The following is a 19575-nucleotide window of genomic DNA, read 5'->3' as shown; positions in this document are numbered from 1 at the left end:
GCGCCAGGCGACATGTGGCACCTGCCGCCACCCTACCGCCACGGCGCTAGGCGGCCGCGCGCTGCTTTCCATTCCGCCACGCCGCGACGTAACGGCCTGCGATGTGGTGGGCTGTAATGCCCTAAGTGTAAAGCCTTCCCTTTTTGGAACCTTCCTATGTGGGACCACCTTGTCAATGCTATGAGGGAGTTCATGCTCATAATTTCATGTGATGCCCCTTGTATTTTCTTTCTTGCATGCATGCATAACATATCATGTCATGCCCATGTCTTGAGATGTTGCCTGGTGTTCTTGTGGTGATGTGATGCCTTGTGATGGTGTGCATGTGGTGATGTGATGCCTTGTGATGGTGTGCATGTGGTGATGTGGCTAGTAGACATAGCATAGGTGGTGGCTTATCATTTTCTAAACCCCTTTCTCTCTTTATTTCTAATCCAAAATTCCTCTTACTCCTAACCTGATTTAAAAATGTCCTATGTTTGGGATATATTGTGGGGATATTGGAGTGCTAGATTTGGTGTTTTGGTAAGTGTTCTAAAGGTGCAAATAAACCACAAAACAGAAACTAAATTGCTATTTTGTATTTATTTAAGTTGCTCCATAAATTCCATTTGTGTTTTATTTAAATAGGTTATTTATTTTCATGACCAGAGACATTTTTAGTTTGATTTTATCCACAACAGATAGCCGTGTGTCTATTTTTCTTTCTCTGGTTTTCTTTTAATAGGAATTAGCTTAGGGATTACCTTTTTCTCTATCTGTCGCACTAGATGGGCCTCCTCCCACCTAGTCGGCCCGTTCCCTCTCTCTCGCGAGCCCACGGTGCGTCCCTTCTTCCTCCTCGCTTTCCAGCAGGGCACTGGGTCCCGCTCGTCAGCCTCCCAGGTTCGTTCCCCTCTGCTTTCTTCGGAGAGAGCGTCGCGCACATGGCAGCGCCACGTCCCTCTCCTCCCTCTTCGCCCTATAAACCCCCCTTGGGCATCCGTGCCTTGGCTAGGGTTCCTCCTCCGCCGCCGCCCCATCCAAATCGCATCTCCCTCCTCTCTCTGTCGTCGCCGCAAGGTAAGGGATCGGCTCCGCCATGGCCGAGCCGTGAAGGTCGTCGTCACCGTCGCTGTGGTGCTGCTTCCTCCTCGTCGAAGGGTCCGGAAGGTTGCAGCGTCATCCAAGAGCTCGTTCCCGTCACTGGATCGTCCGCATCGTCTCTGCTTCCTCTTCTTCACGATGACGCATCTTCTCCGACGAGCATCTTCTCCGCGCGCTTCTTCCTACTACTTCCTCTACAGACGCTTCCTCCTCGACCCGTACGTGAGGTAGTACTACTCCTCCTTCCTCCATGTCCAGATCGAGGGCCGTAGCTGTAGAATTCGCCTCTGTCGCCGGAGCCGCCGCGCTGCGTTGATCCATCGTTGTATGGCCGCTCGGGCAGTAGATGCGTTAGAAATGGAACCCTGGTTGCCCAAGCAACCTTCTATCTAGATCCCGTAGCTCAATTTGTAGCACAACGCCGGCGAGCACATCCCCTGTTCTGGCCGTTGTCGGGCAGTGGTGATGCACGAAGGGGGTCCTCTTGAGAGTTACTTCCCCTTACTTGTTAAGTTCCGTTTCGTAGCCTGGTGGTAGAGTGGCGTTGTTGCGTGTTAGGAGGTTGCGGGTTCGAATCCCCCCTCGGCACCTTTTTGGTTTTGCATTTGTTTCCACACTATAGACACAAGGGACACCTTACCCTGTTCGATCCGCTCTCCCTGTCGATAGCATGGACTGTAGTGTGGTGGATCAGGCTCTGTGGTTGGAACCAAAGGCCCTGGGTTCGAATCCCAGGCCTGCCTCTTTTGTTTTCCTTCCTTCTTTTATTTTTTTTCCTTTTGTTATTATCTTGCTACACCTTCTGCCTAAATAATAGGTATGAAAGTGTGCATTTTATTTTTCCTTCCTGCAGATGCATGTAGTGGTTGTAGGTATTACTTGGGTGTGGGGTTTGTGTGTATGGTGTATGTGGTATGTGTGCACATGGTGATGTGCATGTGTATGTGCGGTGATGCTAGCATAAGTGAATGTGTGTAGATGCAACTAGTGAGATGCTTATGTGGAGTAGTGTGGTATGCTTGTGTGCATATATCTTGTGGTGTGTGTGTGCAACACACACACATGAGTTTAACTCATGTGGCACAAGTAGTTGTGCATGTGTATGTGATATGATTCTCCCATGCTTGTGTTACATATTTAGAGGACTCACATATTGTGTTTTGATCAAGAGCATGTTGTAGTGTGGTGTATTGGAGTAGATGGTGTGTGTGATCACCCCACCTTTGCAAGTCAATTATGCACCTTCACATGACCATATGTGAGTGGGCATGATGTCTTGTGTGTGTGGATAGCTTGGTAGATGATCTTGGATGATGATGTGCTATGACACACATACATGGGGTCAAAACCCTCATGTCACTTTTGTTGTTGTTGCACATGAACAAGTAACTATGTAGGAGTGGATATAGTGATGTGCACAGAGATGATGCACTATTCACTATGTATGTTTCTAGTAGATTTTCCTTCCTTGTTTGTGGTCACTTGCTCCAAATAAGTGCATAGATATTATATATGATTTTGGGGTAGAATTTCCCAAGGAATCCATTGGTGAACTTAGTTTTGCCATTGGAACACTTCCTCGAGATGACATATTCAGATTTGTTCTAAGTTTAGTCCTTGTTTCCATGGAGTGTGATGAGCCCAAGGGCATGTTATCTTGTTGTGGCAGTAGAGGGTGATCCCCTCTATAGCTTGTTGGTGTCATTTCTCACTTAGGGCATCTTGTGTGCAAGTTGTGCCTAGACAAAGTAGGCATGTGGCTGAAAATCCAGATTAGTGAAAATCTGATATTAAGTCTGAGAATCTGTTTATATTTTCTTCCCCTGTTGATGAGGTTGTGCAGGTCAATGTGTTGTGATATAGCCTTAGCTTTCAACTGAAAAGTTGAAGCTGATATGTTTGTCTAGCTCCCTGTAAAATTTCATTCCATTTGGAGTCCTGTAGATATTGTTTTGGCTGCTGTCAAAATGCTTCAGAGCAAAGACAAATAGTGAGAATCTGGCATTTTCACTAAGTCCGTGAAATCTGATATTTTTGGGCAAGTTTGCAGCCTTGTAACTTTTTGTGTTTAATTCCTTTGTGTGTGATTCTTGCTTGTGCTTGTAGTACTCTTGGATAGCTACAGCCACATATATTATTTGTCATATTTGGGTAGCTGTAGGTGCTTGGCATGTAGCTCACAAACTGCTATGATGCAGTTTATGGCAGATTGTGTAGTTTTGTCATTTTGATGTTTGTGAGTGCTTAGTTGATGATGTGGTGTTCTTCTTTGCTCCACCCCATCCATGTTGGTTTGTTTTATGTCTTGGCAACCTGGAAATACCAGAGTTGTGCCATTGGAGTGTGTGGTGATGAATTTGACACATAGGGCTTCATATCTTGTTTCGTTTATTCCCGTTGATTCGTAGCTCCGATTGTTATGTTCTTTATATGCTTTTGCATCGTTTTCTCGAGACGCATCTGATCATGTCATTCTCATGCATGTCAAGATAGCTTAGGATGCATTTCTGTCCAGGAACATGTATTTACTTCCCATGCTTGTGCTAGTGATAGAAATAGTGATGCATGCTCATATTCATCTCATGCATCATGTGCTTGTTGCATATTGAGGTGCTATTGTTCATTGGATGTTATTCTTATGTTGGGTAGCACCGGGATCGGAGAACGAATACGTGGATTCGGGAGAGTACGTGCAGGACGAACAAGAACCATTCCAAGCTGAGGATATCACAGGCAAGATGATATGACCTTGATTCCATCTCTAGACTGGTTATGCTAGTTTACGTTTCCTTGTCATATGCTCGCTTCCTACCACTGAGATATATGCCTCCTGATATGCCATGAAACCCATACACTTATCCCTTCCTAGCAAATCTTGAATGGCTAAGTAGGCTTTGCTCAGCTACTAATGTTAGCGTTGCTAGATGCGGGTGCTTTGTCTCATGTGATAACATGAGCTTGATATCATTATCTTAATTCTGTTATTTAATTAATGCACCTATATACTTGGTAAATAACGGAAGGCCTAGCCTTTTGCCGGGTGCTTTGTTCCGTTATTGCCGCCATAGTTACCGGCTACCGGTGTTTGATTCCATATTGATCGCTCCTAACACGTTCGGGGTTGTTATGGGGACCCCCTCGATAAATCACGTAGTGTTAAGACTTGTCCGGCAGGACCCAACATTGGTTTTAATTTGCTAATCACTTAATAATAATCTGCATAGGGAATAGCTACCCCGAGGAATTTAATCAATAACCCGGGCCAGTGGTCCTCATGAGTGTTGGTCCACCCCACCTAGCAGTCGGCAAGACCACCCCAAGGAAACTTGAGGTTTGGTCCTTGTCAACTTTGCATAGACGGTGTTGTCTTGAGACTGAGATACGCGACTCTTATCAGGGTTGTCGACACAGCGGGAGGTCCTGCTAGTCTTGCCTTACCTTAGCGATATATCTTGCGTATAGGAATCCCGGTGAAGCTTTGGTTCTCCCCAGAGTTGAGGTTTTCCTCTAAAGAATCCGACGAGATCATGAGGTTCGTGATAGAGGATTACTTTGCGGCCCGTGTACGTTTGTGATGGACTAGTTGGAGCACCCCTGCAGGGTTTAATCTTTCGGAAAGTCGTGCCCGCGGTTATGTGGCAACTTGGAATATTTTGTTAACATCCGATAATAGATAACCTAAACATAAGCTAATAAAATTGCCAACTTTGTGCGTAACGGTGACTGTCCCCTCGAAGATCTCTCTTCGATCGGGAACACGGTGGGGTTATGATTGACATAGGTAGGTGTTCAGGATCACTTAGTGATCAAGTATAATCAACCGCTAGTATAGACCACCTTCATATAAGTTCTACGTAAGTTAGCCACCAAATCAAGCTTAGGATGCTGCAACCTAAATTACTCCACCTTTCCAACCTAATAACTTGACTAGTTCTGGCACTGAGGTCATAGATTGCTGAGTCCCAGTGGCTCACGGATTCCTTCACAACACCAACAGGTTCAGGTACCCCAGAGACAGGTGATCCTGATGGCATGCAGCTGGCGTGGCAATACGATGAGGAGAATGACCGCATGTACGTGAACTATCCAGAAGATTGAGGCGTGGTCGTGATCGTGGGCCAGCATGCAGGGTAGCATAGCCATTTCCCTTGTTTTGTAGTCTGTAGCGGAACTACCTTGATTGTATGCGTGATGTACTCTGATATATTTATTTGATGGTAATTGAATCCCTTATTGTCATTCTGTTGATATTATGTATGTGCTATGTTACCATGTTTGCGAAACACTTAGATGCGCTCCTTTCCAATTCGGGCCTCGATCCCCAGATCGGAAAGCACCGCATCTTAGTCGTTACAAGTTGGTATCAGAGCCTTACGACCATAGGAGCCTTTGTGTGATCGTACTTGGCCGAGTCGAGTCTAGTAAAATGTTTTGAGTCTTAGTTATATCGGAGGGTAGGATTCTTTTTTCTCCTCTTCCATGCTCTGGTGAGGTTCCCAACTTAGGAAATCTTTATTCTACTGCCCTTCTCGCTCAATTTTTTTTTAGGATCACGCGGGTATTTGTGAAATCTATATGATTTCGATGTGACGGAGTTCTGTCTTGGTGCCTCCTATCTTCCTTGATTTCTTCTGGGGAGTTCAGTTCCACGGGATTCTTGCGCACATCGCCATCATTCAGATTTCTGAGTATCTAAGAACGAAGGATGTTCGTTATTGCTTCAATACTGGTAGTGACGAGATAACCCCGATATCCCCAGTACTGGTGCAGATTGTTCGGGAGTACTGCCATACTTGGTATCGTTGTGATCACGAGGGTCTGTTGTAGATGAAGGTCCGAGATGCTGGTTCTGTGTTGACGGATGTGATACAGGTGACGGGTTAGTATAGGAGTTGTGTGATATTACTCCTTGTATCCGTGTACCAGATTGCATGACCAGTTATTTCGGGAATTCATAGGTGGGATATCAAGTAGTATCTTATAGGACTATCTTCCTACAGATGCATGATGGAGGTTGGGATTCGATGTTCAATGGGTGCGTTTGTTGACGGTCGTCTTACAACGGTTCTCGTTGTGTCTTAAAGAGTCCTTGTAGCTCGCTACGACTCGGGGATACTTCGTATGTCGTGTGCACTACCTTGCACAGGATGGCTACTGTAAATTCGAGCCCGTGCGATCTTATCCACGAAGATATCGGATGAAATCTCGATCATATGTTTGTTCCGAGCAGTTCTAGCTCATACTTGTTTGCAGTGGTCTTAATCAGAATTTTGTCGACCGTCACTTTGAGGAAGCATTCTTACTATTTTGTTCGAATGCAATTGCTTATTCCTATTCAGATATACCTGTCTTTTGATTCAGCAATATCTTCAATTTATTCTGTGGGCTAATGTGATGTCCGTCTTCAGGATGGCTCCACCAACGCGTCAGAACCCAGGGCGTGAGGATGTGCCGCCACCACCTCCTCCTCCGGAGAATCCTCCGTCGCCGCCTCCTCCTGTAGAGGCCTGGCAAGCGGTGATGGCTGCTACTAATGCAAACACCCAGATGTTGCTATAGTTGTTGCAAGAGAGAGCCAATCAGCAGCAAGGCAATTTCCAGCATGGTGGCAATCAGTTTGCTAGTCTGAGTGAGTTCATGTCGAACCAGCCAAAGACTTTCACTTCCTGTGACCAGCCATTTGATGCAGAGGATTGGATCCGTGATATGAACAAGCATTTCGAGTGTAGCAATGTTCGTCCTGAGGATTTTGTAAAATTTGCAACATTCCAGCTGAAGGGGCAGGCTTTTATCTGGTGGCAACAGCTGAAGGACTCCAGAGGCACTAGAGTGATTTCTTTGGATGAGTTATGCCGTGACTTCAGGTCCCACTACATTCCTTCCAGCTTTGTGGAGGAGATGCGCGAGAAGTTCAGACATTTGAAGCAGGGTGGCAATTCCGTGTACAAGTACAACGTTGAGTTCCACAAGCTAGCCCGTTACACCTTCCGGGATATCCCTGATCACAAGAGCAAGATTTATCAGTTCAGAGGTGGCTTAAAAGAAGATTTGTAGTTAGCTCTTGCTTTGCACGATCTTGAGGAGTTCGACAAGTTCTACAACTTAGCTCTCAGGGCAGATGCAGCCTTGCTCAGGGTGGAGAATTCTAAGAAGCGCTTCAGAGATTCCACCTCTTCCTCGACTCAGGTGGTTCAGAAGCAACAGAAGTTTTGGGTGTCTCCTCCTCCTCCTCGGCACTCGCAGCAGCTCAAGAACTCTGGTGGTCATGGTTCTTCCCACCCACCCAACCCTGTCTTCCAGCAGAGATTCGAGCATCAGAAGCAAGAGCCTCCTCAGACGCAGTACCGGCAGCCGGCAGAGGTGACTTGTCACAAGTGTGGGCAGAAGGGTCACTATGCCAACAAGTGTACTTCTCAGCTCCGACTGCCGCCTCCTCCTCCAGGAAAACCTCCAAGCAATGCTCTTGTCAAGTTCAACCCCAGATCAGCTCGAGTCAACATGGTGAATGCAGCTGAGACAGAAAACTCGTCGGATGTGATCATGGGTAACCTCCTCGTCAATGATATTCCTGCTAAAGTGTTATTTGATTCTAGTGCATCGCATTCGTTTATCTCAAGGCCATTCTCATTTAAGCATGGGTTCCCTACTCGTGATTTTCCTAAGCCTCTTTCAATTATGTCTCCTGGCAAGATCATGAATTCAAACATGATGGTTCCGGATGTTTCTGTCAAGATGGGTGCTTATGCTTTTCTGGCATCTCCTATTGTCTTGGGCAATTCCAACATTGACTTGATTCTTGGTATGGACTGGTTGGCCATGAACAAGGCGTCAATTGATTGTGAAGCTAAAGAAGTGAAGCTTACCCACTCTTCGGAGGACGTGATTATATTCGCGGCACGGGATGATACAATCCGTATGTTCTCTTTGAATTAAAAGGGTGAGATCAATCCTATTTCGCAAGTCCCAGTGGTCTGCGAATATGAAGATGTGTTTCCTGAAGAGCTGCCAGGCATGCCTCCATACAGAGAAGTTGAGTTTGTGATTGAGCTGGAGCCAGGCACCGAGCCCATGTGCAAACGGCCGTACAAATTGGGCCCAGAAGAGCTGAAGGAACTTAAGAGGCAACTTGATGAGCAGGAGCGTTTGGGTTTGATCAGATCGAGCTCATCTCCGTGGGGCTGTGGAGTTCTATTTGTCAAGAAGAAGGATGGCACGGACCGGCTGTGTGTCGATTACCATCCATTGAACAAGAAGACAATCAGGAACAAATATCCACTTCCGAACATAACTGAGTTGTTCGAACAGTTGAAAGGTGCTAAGGTCTTCTCCAAGCTTGATCTCAGAATGGGCTATCATCAAATTCGCATTCGCGAAGAAGATATTCCGAAGACTGCCTTCAAGACTAGTTTTGGCTCGTATGAGTATACGGTCATGTCTTTTTGTCACGCCCAAGTTGCGACCCTATCCTCAATTTGGCACGAAGGCCTCGTCAGGGATAGAAGCGCATCTCGTCGTGTCGCAAGAATGGATATCGTTACAAGTACATGTACTGAAAAGAAGAGATATATATTCAGAGTTGGCTTACACTCGCCACAAGCTACATGAGAGTCACATCAGTACATTACATAATCATCAAGAGTAAGAGCAGGGTCCGACTACGGACAAAAACAAACGACAAAAGAAGAACGACGTCCATCCTTGCTATCCCAGGCTGCCGGCCTGGAACCCATCCTAGATCGATGAAGAAGAAGAAGAAGAAGCTCCAAATGAAAAATCAACGCGCTCGCGTCAAGTAACCTTTACCTGTACCTGCAACTGGTGTTGTAGTAATCTGTGAGCCACACGGGACTCAGCAATCTCATTTCCAAAGGTATCAAGACTAGCAAAGCTTAATGGGTGAGGCATGGTTAAGTGGCGAGGTTGCAGCAGTGGCTAAGCATATATTTGGTGGCTAACTTACGAGTACAAGAAACAAGAGGGGGAAGATCTATGCATAACGGACGTGAACTACTGATGATCAAATGAATGATCCTGAAAAACTACCTACGTCAGGCATAACCCCACCGTGTCCTCGATCGGAGAAGGAACTCACGAAAGAGACAGTCACGGTTACGCACACAGTTGGCATATTTTAATTAAGTTAACTTCAAGTTATCTAGAACCAGTGTTAAACAAAGCTTCCACGTTGCCACATAACCGCGGGCACGGCTTTCCGAAAAGATTTAACCCTGCACGGGTGCTCCAACTAGTCCATCACAAATTACCACAAGCCGCATAGAAATCCTCAATCACGAAGCTCGCGATCTCGTCGGATTCCCTAGTGGAAAACCTCAACTCTGAGATTACCCAAAGCATCGCCGGAATCCCGATGCACAAGATATCTCGTCAAAGGTAAAACTAATCCAGCAAGGCCACCCGGTGTGTCGACGAACCCGATAGGAGCCGCGTATCTCGTTCTCAGGACACACCGTCTATGCAAAGTGGACGGGAACCAAACCTCGAGTTGCCCCGTGGTGGCACCGCCGACTGCTAGGTGGGTGGACCAACACTCATGAGGAGCACTGGCCCGCGGGTTGATTAAATTTCCTCGGGTTAATTACTCCCTATGCAGTTCATTAGTTATTAGGCAAATGTAGTACCAAAGTTGGGCCTTGCCAGACCAGCTTTAGTCTAAAACAAATTACCGAGGGGGTCCCCATAACGACCCCGATCGTGTTAGGAGCGCTCGTTTATGGAACATAACACCGGTAGCCGGAAACTAAGGGGGCAAAGGTGGAACAAAACACCAGGCTAGAAAGGCCGAGCCTTCCACCTTTTACCAAGTATATAGGTGCATTAAATTAAATAGCATTTACATATGGTGATATAACAAGGAACCCATGTCTTCACATGGAAGCATCTGCACCTGCAACTAGCAACGCTAACAACATGGATAAGCAAGCGGTAACATAGCCAATCAGTGGTTTGCTAGGTCGAATAGGTTGAAGGTTGTCATGGCATTGTTGAGAGGCTGATATTTAACAAGTGGTAGGCAACGAGACATAAACGACAGCATCGAAATAACTAGCATGGCAATGATAGTTATGGTATCTGGGGAAATGATCATCTTGCCTGAGATCCCGTTTGGAAGAAGAACAACTCGGAGAAGTCGGCGAACCAACGTAGTTGAACGGGTCCTCACATTCCGACACGCTTGCGGAACTCTATCGAGACGGAGCAAACCGGAAACAAACATCAACACAAGTATTCACCACAACAAGAGCAAGACATGATGCATACCCTAATATGATGCATGATCAGTTCCATGATGCAAGGGATGGCATGGCAAAACACCTCACACAAACACTACACATTAAATGAAGCTCGATATGCAACGGGTTGCATATCGACGATACTCCATGTTTAATTATTAAATTCACCCCCGATTATTTACACGGCAATATTAAATTGTAGTTAACATGGCAAGGGTGAAACGACGACCCTACGTGACATCCTAGACAATTTAACTCGCGGAACTAAGATCGGAGCTACGACACAAGGAACATACAACACACGAAATATATGCCATGAATGCTTCATGCATGGAAGCTCAAACATCACGGGCAAGAAGAGGAAGACACATGTGTCGCCACGGTGAGCGAGAGGGAACAATGGCGGCAAATCGGAAACGATGCCACGGCAACGTTCCTATCCCAATAACTTGACGAGATATCGGTGACAACGAATAGGGAGCGCGTGCGGGAATGCTAAATAAAGATGGGGTCATCCCGATTACCGGGTTCCCATGTGTCGAGGGCACGACGAAAAGGAAGACAACGTGCACGGGCAAACAAACGGTGCATACATTCATTCAACTTGTTCAACACATACATTCGTTCATCACTAGCACACGGTACATGACATGTCCCCTCGGTATACCTTTGAAGCGTGCATATCGGAGCGGAACGGGTCGTTGAAGGAGATCAACGATCGTCGTGGTCGTCGTGGAAGTAGTCGTACACACGCCGGTAGTTGAAGTAGTGGTACACGGTCTCGTCGACGGTAGTCGTTCACTCGGCGTCGGTAGTCGATCACGGGTCTTCGGCGACGTCGAGGAAGTTGAACTCGTCTCCGGGGGTCGTCGAGGACGTCGTGGAGCTCGGTGAATCTTATCGATGACACGCGACAACGGGGATGGTGCACGCGGCGACGCAAGCGGCGGCAACACGCAGCACAAGCTAGCATCAGCTAGCAACTAACATCTACCTAGCCTACTACCACAGCAGCCGGCAACAAGCAAGATAGGATCATCTAGCCTCGGCTAGCAGCAAAGCAGGGCAGGCAGCGAGCAAGCTGGCAAACATCGGCAAGGCAGGCTAGTGGCTACACAACAACAACAAATAGCAACGGCGATAGGTAACGCAGCCACAACAAACACAGCTACAACAAGGCAGCAACGTAGCAATCAGCAACAGCAAAACGACAATGGCTCCAGCTAGCTAGCTAGCAGCAGCAAAGCAATGGCGACAACACATGCAACAAGAACGGTGCATCAGCTAGCAGCAGCTGGCAGCATCGGCAACAGGAACCAGCACAAGCACCGGCAAACACATCAGCAACTTTAGCCGCAAGCACGCAACAAGCAAGCAGGTAGCAGGGACAGGCACACATCGGCTCGGCATGGGCAGCAGCACCTAGCAACAACATCTGGCCGCAGCAGCAGGAGCAACTCCAAACCACTTCCAGCAGCAGCAAACGGCACAACGACAGCAGGCAGGGATGGCAACGCCAGCAGGCGACAGCACCCAGCACGGCAACACCAAAACGCACAGCAAGCAGCTGCATCAGCGGCACGGCGGCGCGGGCACTGGCCCGGGCGAGCAACGAGGAGGAGGACTGGACGAGGCGGGCGCGGCACGCTGGCGTGGCGGCGCGGCTCGGGGAGGCGCTCATGGCGGGGCGGCGCACCAGCGACGGGGCCAGCTCGGGCAGGGGCAAGCCGGCGACGGTCACGGCGGCGGCGCGGGCAGGCGGTCCGAGGGGCAGCGCGCGCAGCTCTGCGCGGGAGGCCAGCACGGCGGCCACGGTGACGCGGAGAACTCGGGGCGGCTCGAGGGGAAGGAGGCGACCATGGCGACGGGGACGCGCGGCTCGGGAGGAGGGCGCGCGGCGGCGAGTATGGCGCGGCCATAGGCGCGGCGACGACGGCAGCAGGGGCGTGGGGAGACGACGGGGCACGGGGGCGAGCCGGTCTCGGCGACCACGGCGGGGCGCGGGGCAGAGCACGCGGGCAGGGGCTCGCAGGAGGAGGAGGCGGCGGCAGGAGGGGCGAGGCGAGGACGCGCGCGAGGGGGGAGGACGTGACGGCGCTCAGGCAGGAGGGAGGAAGGGGAATCGGGAGGAGAGGGAGGACACGCAGGGGCTAGGGCAGGCTGGCGAGGGGAGGCCTGGGCCTTGGCCGGCTGGGCCTTGGCCTGGGTCCTCCCCCATATGGTTTTTTTTAAACCTTAAAAACAGAAATCTGTAAATAAAGAAAGGTTTTTTTTAAACAAAATAAAATAAACTAAAATAAATACCTTTTACCCCTTTAAAACAAACCCCAACTATAAATAGATTGGGCATTTTTAAAGAAATAAAAATGAAACCTTTTTTTAAAGAATAAAAATAAAACCCTTTTTTACAAAAGAATAAAATCAAACTCCTTTTGACAGGAGAACAAAATACAACCTCTTTTATTTAAAGATTAGAATCAAGCTCTTTAAAGAGGAAAAGAAAACGATACGGATTTAAAATAAAAAAAAGGAGAAAATAAAGAAAATCCAAGGGTTGCCCCCACAGTTAATAAAAAGACCCTTTTATTGAAAAGAAAAAGACGAACCCTTTTTAAATAGAGGTTTAAAAATGGGAAATCTTAGCAACCGCAAAAACAAATAAGAGAGGAGAGGAGGGGAGAAAAGGTCTTAGGTCCTCGGTGCAACAGGGTTTAGCGGTGGCCCTCACGCACCCTCTTTCAACGCTCCAATAAGACAACGCCACTCACAAGGCACTAACACCCAACAACACGGCAACGAACAACACCGGCAAAACACAATTGACGTGACGCCATGCATGATGCGATGATGATGCGACAAAATAAAACAGACACACGACGAAAACGGAAAGGAAAGGGAATCTTTTGGGACGTCGGCATCGGGCTGTCACAACTCTCCTACACTACAAGAGGATCTCGCCCCGAGATCCAAGAATGAAAGGGGGAAAGGATGAGAAAGAACAAGAGGTAAAAATTAGTCGCTTCTTTGACAAACGAGTGAAACCAACGATCCTTGAAGGTTACAAAGAGATGAGAATGATATGAGAAAGAAGCAAGAATTCACGGAAAATTTTGGCAGCACTTCGGTAGGAAAATGGGACAAAAAAATTCGATAAGATGGAAGAATTAGACAATATTCATAACAAACAACTAAATAGAACAAGGGAACACCATGATCTTGGTAGAACAACATAATAGACTCAAAAGAGCAACATCACAAAGCGTGCGGAACAAGAGAATAAGAACTAGCTCAAGCAGAAGAAGAGAATGAAGAAAAGAATGACAACTATCATCACAATAGAATTGAAGAGCCTTCGGTCATAGAATTGACGTAGTAGTTGGAAAACAAACAACGAAGAGCAAGATAGTAGTGGGCTTATGAAAATCATCTCAACAAATATGAGGTGACAAACAACCACTCAAAGAAACAAGGATAGATGAAAGCAAAGATACGAAAACTTCTTACACCAAGAGGATACCTTGAGAACTGGGATTAATGACAAGCACCATGATAGCACAATCCATAGGAAAAGCTTTAGGTGAAAACTAAGCCAAGATAGCTCAATGAAGAAATGATGGGTTGCAAATATCTCATGATCATAGAATTGGTGGGTTTAATTATCTCATTTTTGAAAGGAAAACTCTTCAAGGCTCCTACACCAACAAGAATGCTATAATACCACCTCAAAGGATAAAGGAAGAACAATTGCACATATAAATGCAAGAGAAAGGATACTTGAGGTTCTCCAACAAGAATCTTGAAGAACACTTGAGAATGGATTGAAACCTTGATGAACCACCATGAAGGACCTCCGTATACGGATGAATGATGCAAAGATATAAAGGTAGAAAAGAATAAGATTATGACCTTGCCAGGATTTAGATGAAGCCTGACAAAGAGATACTTAAAAGAACTTGGAACTCCGGAAAAGAAAGATAAGCACATGGGGAAGAATTGATATCATGAGCCACTCCGGAAGAAGAATTCAGATTACTATGAACAAGAATAAGAATTATGTTATGCTAGTCCTTCATCAAGTTTAATTGATGACAAGCAACGGATTTAGCATACAACTTATTCCTCTAGAAATGAATCTTGAAGAGGCAGAGAGATAAGCACCAGTTGAAGCATAAATGAAAGAAGCACGGGTAAGAATTCCAATTGAATGGGAATACCAAGAAAGCATGGATACACATGAGAATGAAGAGATCATGATCCACCTGAGAGAGAAATTTAAACAAGACACCAGAATAATTGAGAGACGAACGAAGAGACAACAATTCAGAAGATTTGAGGATGAAAGCTGAAAGCTGAGAACGAAGAATCTTCTAAAATGATGGCCTTCGGAGGAACGAGAATGAAAACAACTCAGAAAACCACCGGATAGCGAGAAATGGATACTCATGATTGGGAATAATTCTAGACGATGCCAGAAGGCTGAAACGATGAATCATGAAGATAATGGGCCAAGATTGAGAGAAACACTCCTTCGAATTGCAAGCTGAGAATGAAGACGAGGAACAACACCAAGAATAGCTCAGACACTCCGGAATAAAGAAGAATGAAAGGTTGAGACAATATGAGAATTAACTCAAATAGATCTTGAAGAAGTAATATGACTGATGGAAATCATACTTACGTCATAGTTGAAAAGAATTAAAGATCTCCGGAAGATTACAAGAGTTATATAAGATCCTGGGAAAAACCTGTGGGTTATGGGCCCACTCAAAGAAACCACCGTTAGAAAATTGCTAGAAATAGAGATATTGCACCGGTATAAAGAAAACTAGATGAGGTTAGCACCTCGAAATAAAAGAAAGAATTGAAAACAAGAATTTCTTAGATAACTTCAGCACTCCGGATAGACTAGAGAGAAATGAACAACAAGATAGGCTGACAAGAAACTCCAACATGGGAAAGAATTTACAAGGATGAAAAGGATATGATGACCACGGATAACCGAATTAATTTCACCGGTAAGGATGACAAGAATGAACAAATATAACACGAATCTCCTGAGAATCTTCACAACGAATCACCGGATAAGAGAGAAAGAACAAGCAGCGGAAGCACCATGAAAGAAAACTCTTGGATGAAAATCCAATCACTGAAGGAAAGGGTGGGAGGGCGGGAAAAACAAAGACAACATGTGACAGATGAGATGAACTCCGGAATAAAATGAGAGAATGATCTTGCAAAATTGGAGAGGATTGAATTCACTTGAGGAGAAGCACACCGGTAAAATGGAATTGATACGACGACTCTGGTTGACAGGAATTGATAAGACAACTGATTGAACAAAAGAATTATCATTCACATAAAAATATGAGAACACCTCTTAGGAAAGATCTGAAATCACCACTTGACATCGAAGCAACTTGAATTACCATATTCAACAACACCAAGGGTGCGGCTTGCAATTAGCCAGAACAAACTCATGAGAAAGATTTCGTCCGATATTTTCGTGGACAGGATCGCACGGGCTCGATTTTACAGTAGTCATCAAGTGCAAGGCAGTGCACCCGACATACGAAGCGTCCTCGAGTCATAGCGAGCTACAAGGACTCTTTAAGACACAACGTGTACCGCTGTAAGTCGACCGTGAACAAACGAATCCACTAGATGTCGAACCCCAACCTAACATCATGCATTTGTTGGAAGATTGTCCTATAAGCAACTACTTGAATTCCCACCTATGAATTCCCGAAATATCTGGTCATGTAATCTGGTACACGGATACAAGGAGTAATATCACACAACTCCTATACTACCCTGTCACTTGTATCACATCCGTCAACACACGACCAGAATCTCGGACCTTCATCTACAACAGACCCTCGTGATCACAACGATACAAAATATGGCAGTACTCCCGAACAATTTGCACGACTACTGGGGACATCGGGGTTATATCGCCACTACTAGTATTGAAGCAATTACGAACATCCTTCGTCCTGAGATACTAAGAAATCTGAATGATAACGATGTGCTCAAGAATCCCCTGGAGCTCAACTCCCCGGAAGAAAATCAAGTCACACAGGAGGCACCAAGACAGAACTCCGTCACATCGGCATCATATAGATCTCAAAAATATCCGCGTGATCCTAAATTTTTTTTGAGTGAGAAGAGGAGTAGAATTAAAATATTACGTCAAGATTCCTCACCAGAGCATAGAAGAGGAGAAAAAAGAATCCTACTCTCCGATATATAACTAGACTCAAAGTATTTTTTCACTAGACTCGACTCGGCCAAGTTCGATCAATCAAGGGGGCTCCTAGGTCGGTATTGCTCTGATACCAACTTGTCACGCCTAAGATGCGACCCTATCCTCAATTTGGGACGAAGGCCTCGTCAGGGATAGAAGCGCATCTCGTCGTGTCGCAAGAATGGATATCGTTACAAGTACATGTACTGAAAAGAAGAGATATATATTCAGAGTTGGCTTACACTCGCCACAAGCTACATCAGAGTCACATCAGTACATTACATAATCATCAAGAGTAAGAGGTGCTTAAAGACCCCGAGCACACTGTTCATCTTCAAGACATCGACCTTCAGCCTGACCTTTCTTATCGTGAGCATCCAGTTGCGGTTCTCGAGGCGACTGAGCGCAAGACCCACAACAAGACCGTCAAATTTCTCAAAGTGTAGTGGTCACACCATTCTGATAAAGAGGCTACTTCGGAACGCGAGGATCACCTCCGTTCTGAATTTCCGGAGTTCTTTCAGGCGTAGATCTCGGGGCGAGATCTTTTTGTAGTGTGGGAGAGTTTGTAATGCCCCAAGTGTAGAGCCTTCCCTTTTTGGAACCTTCCTATGTGGTACCACCTTGTCAATGCTATGAGAGAGTTCATGCTCATAATTTCATGTGATGCCCCTTGTATTTTCTTTCTTGCATGCATGCATAGCATATCATGTCATGCCCATGTCTTGAGATGTTGCATGGTGTTCTTGTGGTGATGTGATGCCTTGTGATGGCGTGCATGTGGTGATGTGGCTAGTAGACATAGCATAGGTGGTGGCTTATCATTTTCTAAACCCCCTTCTCTCTTTATTTCTAATCCAAAATTCCTCTTACTCCTAACCTGATTTAAAAATGTCCTATGTTTGGGTATATTGTGGGGATATTGGAGTGCTAGATTTGGTGTTTTGGTAACTGTTCTAAAGGTCCAAATAAACCACAAAATAGAAACTAAATTGTTGTTTTGTATTTATTTAAGTTGCTCCATAAATTCCATTTGTGTTTTATTTAAATAGGTTATTTATTTTCATGACCAGAGACATTTTTAGTTTGATTTTATCCACAACAGATAGCCGTGTGTCTATTTTTCTTTCTATGGTTTTCTTTTAATATGAATTAGCTCAGGGATTCCCTTTTTTTCTATCTGTCGCACTAGGTGGGCCTCCTCCCACCTAGTCGGCTCGTTCCCTCTCTCCCGCGAGCCCAGGGCGCGTCCCTTCTTCCTCCTCGCTTTCCAGCAGGGCACTTGGTCCCGCTCGTCAGCCTCCTAGATTCGTTCCCCTCTGCTTTCTCCGAAGAGAGCGTCGCGCACATGGCAGCGCCACGTCCCTCTCCTCCCTCTTCGCCCTATAAAAACCCCCTGGGCGTCCATGCCTTGGCTAGGGTTCCTCCTCCTCCGCCGCCCCGTCCAAATCGCATCTCCCTCCTCTCTCTGACGTCGCCGCAAGGTAAGGGATCGGCTCCGCCATGGCCGAGCCGTGAAGGTCATCGTCGCCGTCGCTGTGGTGCTGCTTCCTCCTCGTCGAAGGGTCCGGAAGCTTGCAGTGTCATCCAGGAGCTCGTTCCCGTCGCTGGATCATCCACATCGTCTCTGCTTCCTCTTCTTCCCGGCGGCGCATCTTCTCCGACAAGCATCTTCTCCGCGCGCTTCTTCCTACTACTTCCTCTAAGGGCGCTTCCTCCTCGACCCGTACATGAGGTAGTACTCCTCCTCCTTCCTCCCTGTCCCAGATTGAGAGCCGTAGTTGTAGAATCGTCGGCGTGTCGCCTCTGTCGCCGGAGCCGCCGCGCTGCGTTGATCCATCGTTGTAGGGCCGCTCGGGCAGTAGATGCGTTAGAAATGGAACCCTGGTTGCCCAAGCAACCTTCCATCTAGATCCCATAGCTCAATTTGTAGCACAACGCCGGCGAGCACCTCCCCTGTTCCAGCCATCGTCGGGCAGTGGTGATGCACGAGGGGGATCCTCTTTAGAGTTACTTCCCTTTACTTGTTGATAATACAGGGGCGTCATGAACCCGAGGAGTAATTGAACATAATACAGGGGGGCCAGTGCTGCTGGTGCTCGTCCAAACTAGAGCCGTTTGCGGGGCCAACCTGGGGCAACTTGGGAGATTTCTATGAGGCCACCGTATGTTGTGCTTATCTGTTGAGCCCTAAGAACGAGATATGCGGCTCCTATCGGGATCGTCGACACGTCGGGCGGTGTTGCTGGACTTGTTTTACCTTTCTCGAGTGTCTTGTGCGACCGATTCACTACTGGAATCAGGGAATTTGCCATCAGCCAGTTCTTTGCCGTCTCCTGGCTGATGGCAAAGAGCCTCTGTGTCGTCAGCTTTCAGAAAACAGACGACAAAGATTTGGCTGATGGCAAAGAGGTTGTTTGCCATCAGCCACCTCTTTGTCGTCTGCCAACACACGACAAAGAAGGTGAAGGCAAACAGCAAAGAACTGGTTGTTCGCAAAAAAAAATTGGCCATCAACCACCTCTTTGTTGTCTGCCAATAGACGACAAAGAAGCTAAAGGCAGACGACAAAGGGGATGACCCTAACGGCCGGATCCCACCCCACCCCACCCACCCCTTTGTCCTCTGCCTCCCAACCCGTGACAGCTCGAGACCAATGTTCCAGAAGATTCCCCTTTTATTCCATTTTCCTCGTGTGATTATTTTTATTTGTCGCATCATCATCGCATCATGCGCATCATCCACATTGCATCGGCATCCCGTTGCCGCCAGTTTTCAAACTTGCGTCCGTTATTAGTTGTCGGTTCTCTCCGTGTTCATCGTTGCCCGTTCTGAGCCCGATCACACTCGCACGCGCCCGCGACATCGTTTAAATCTTGTTTTTAAAAGTGTGTATAAAACTTTCTCGGATTGGGTTGAAACTTGGCGTGCGGTCTTATTTAGATATACGTAGGCCGCCTGCCAATTTTCGTCGCAATCGGAGTCCGTCTAGTA

This window comes from Hordeum vulgare, chromosome 2H (genome assembly GCF_904849725.1).
Source record: "Hordeum vulgare subsp. vulgare chromosome 2H, MorexV3_pseudomolecules_assembly, whole genome shotgun sequence".
NCBI classification, from domain to species: domain Eukaryota; kingdom Viridiplantae; phylum Streptophyta; class Magnoliopsida; order Poales; family Poaceae; genus Hordeum; species Hordeum vulgare.
The sequence above is the reverse complement of the archived record's forward strand: the minus strand, read 5'-3'. Positions refer to the sequence as shown.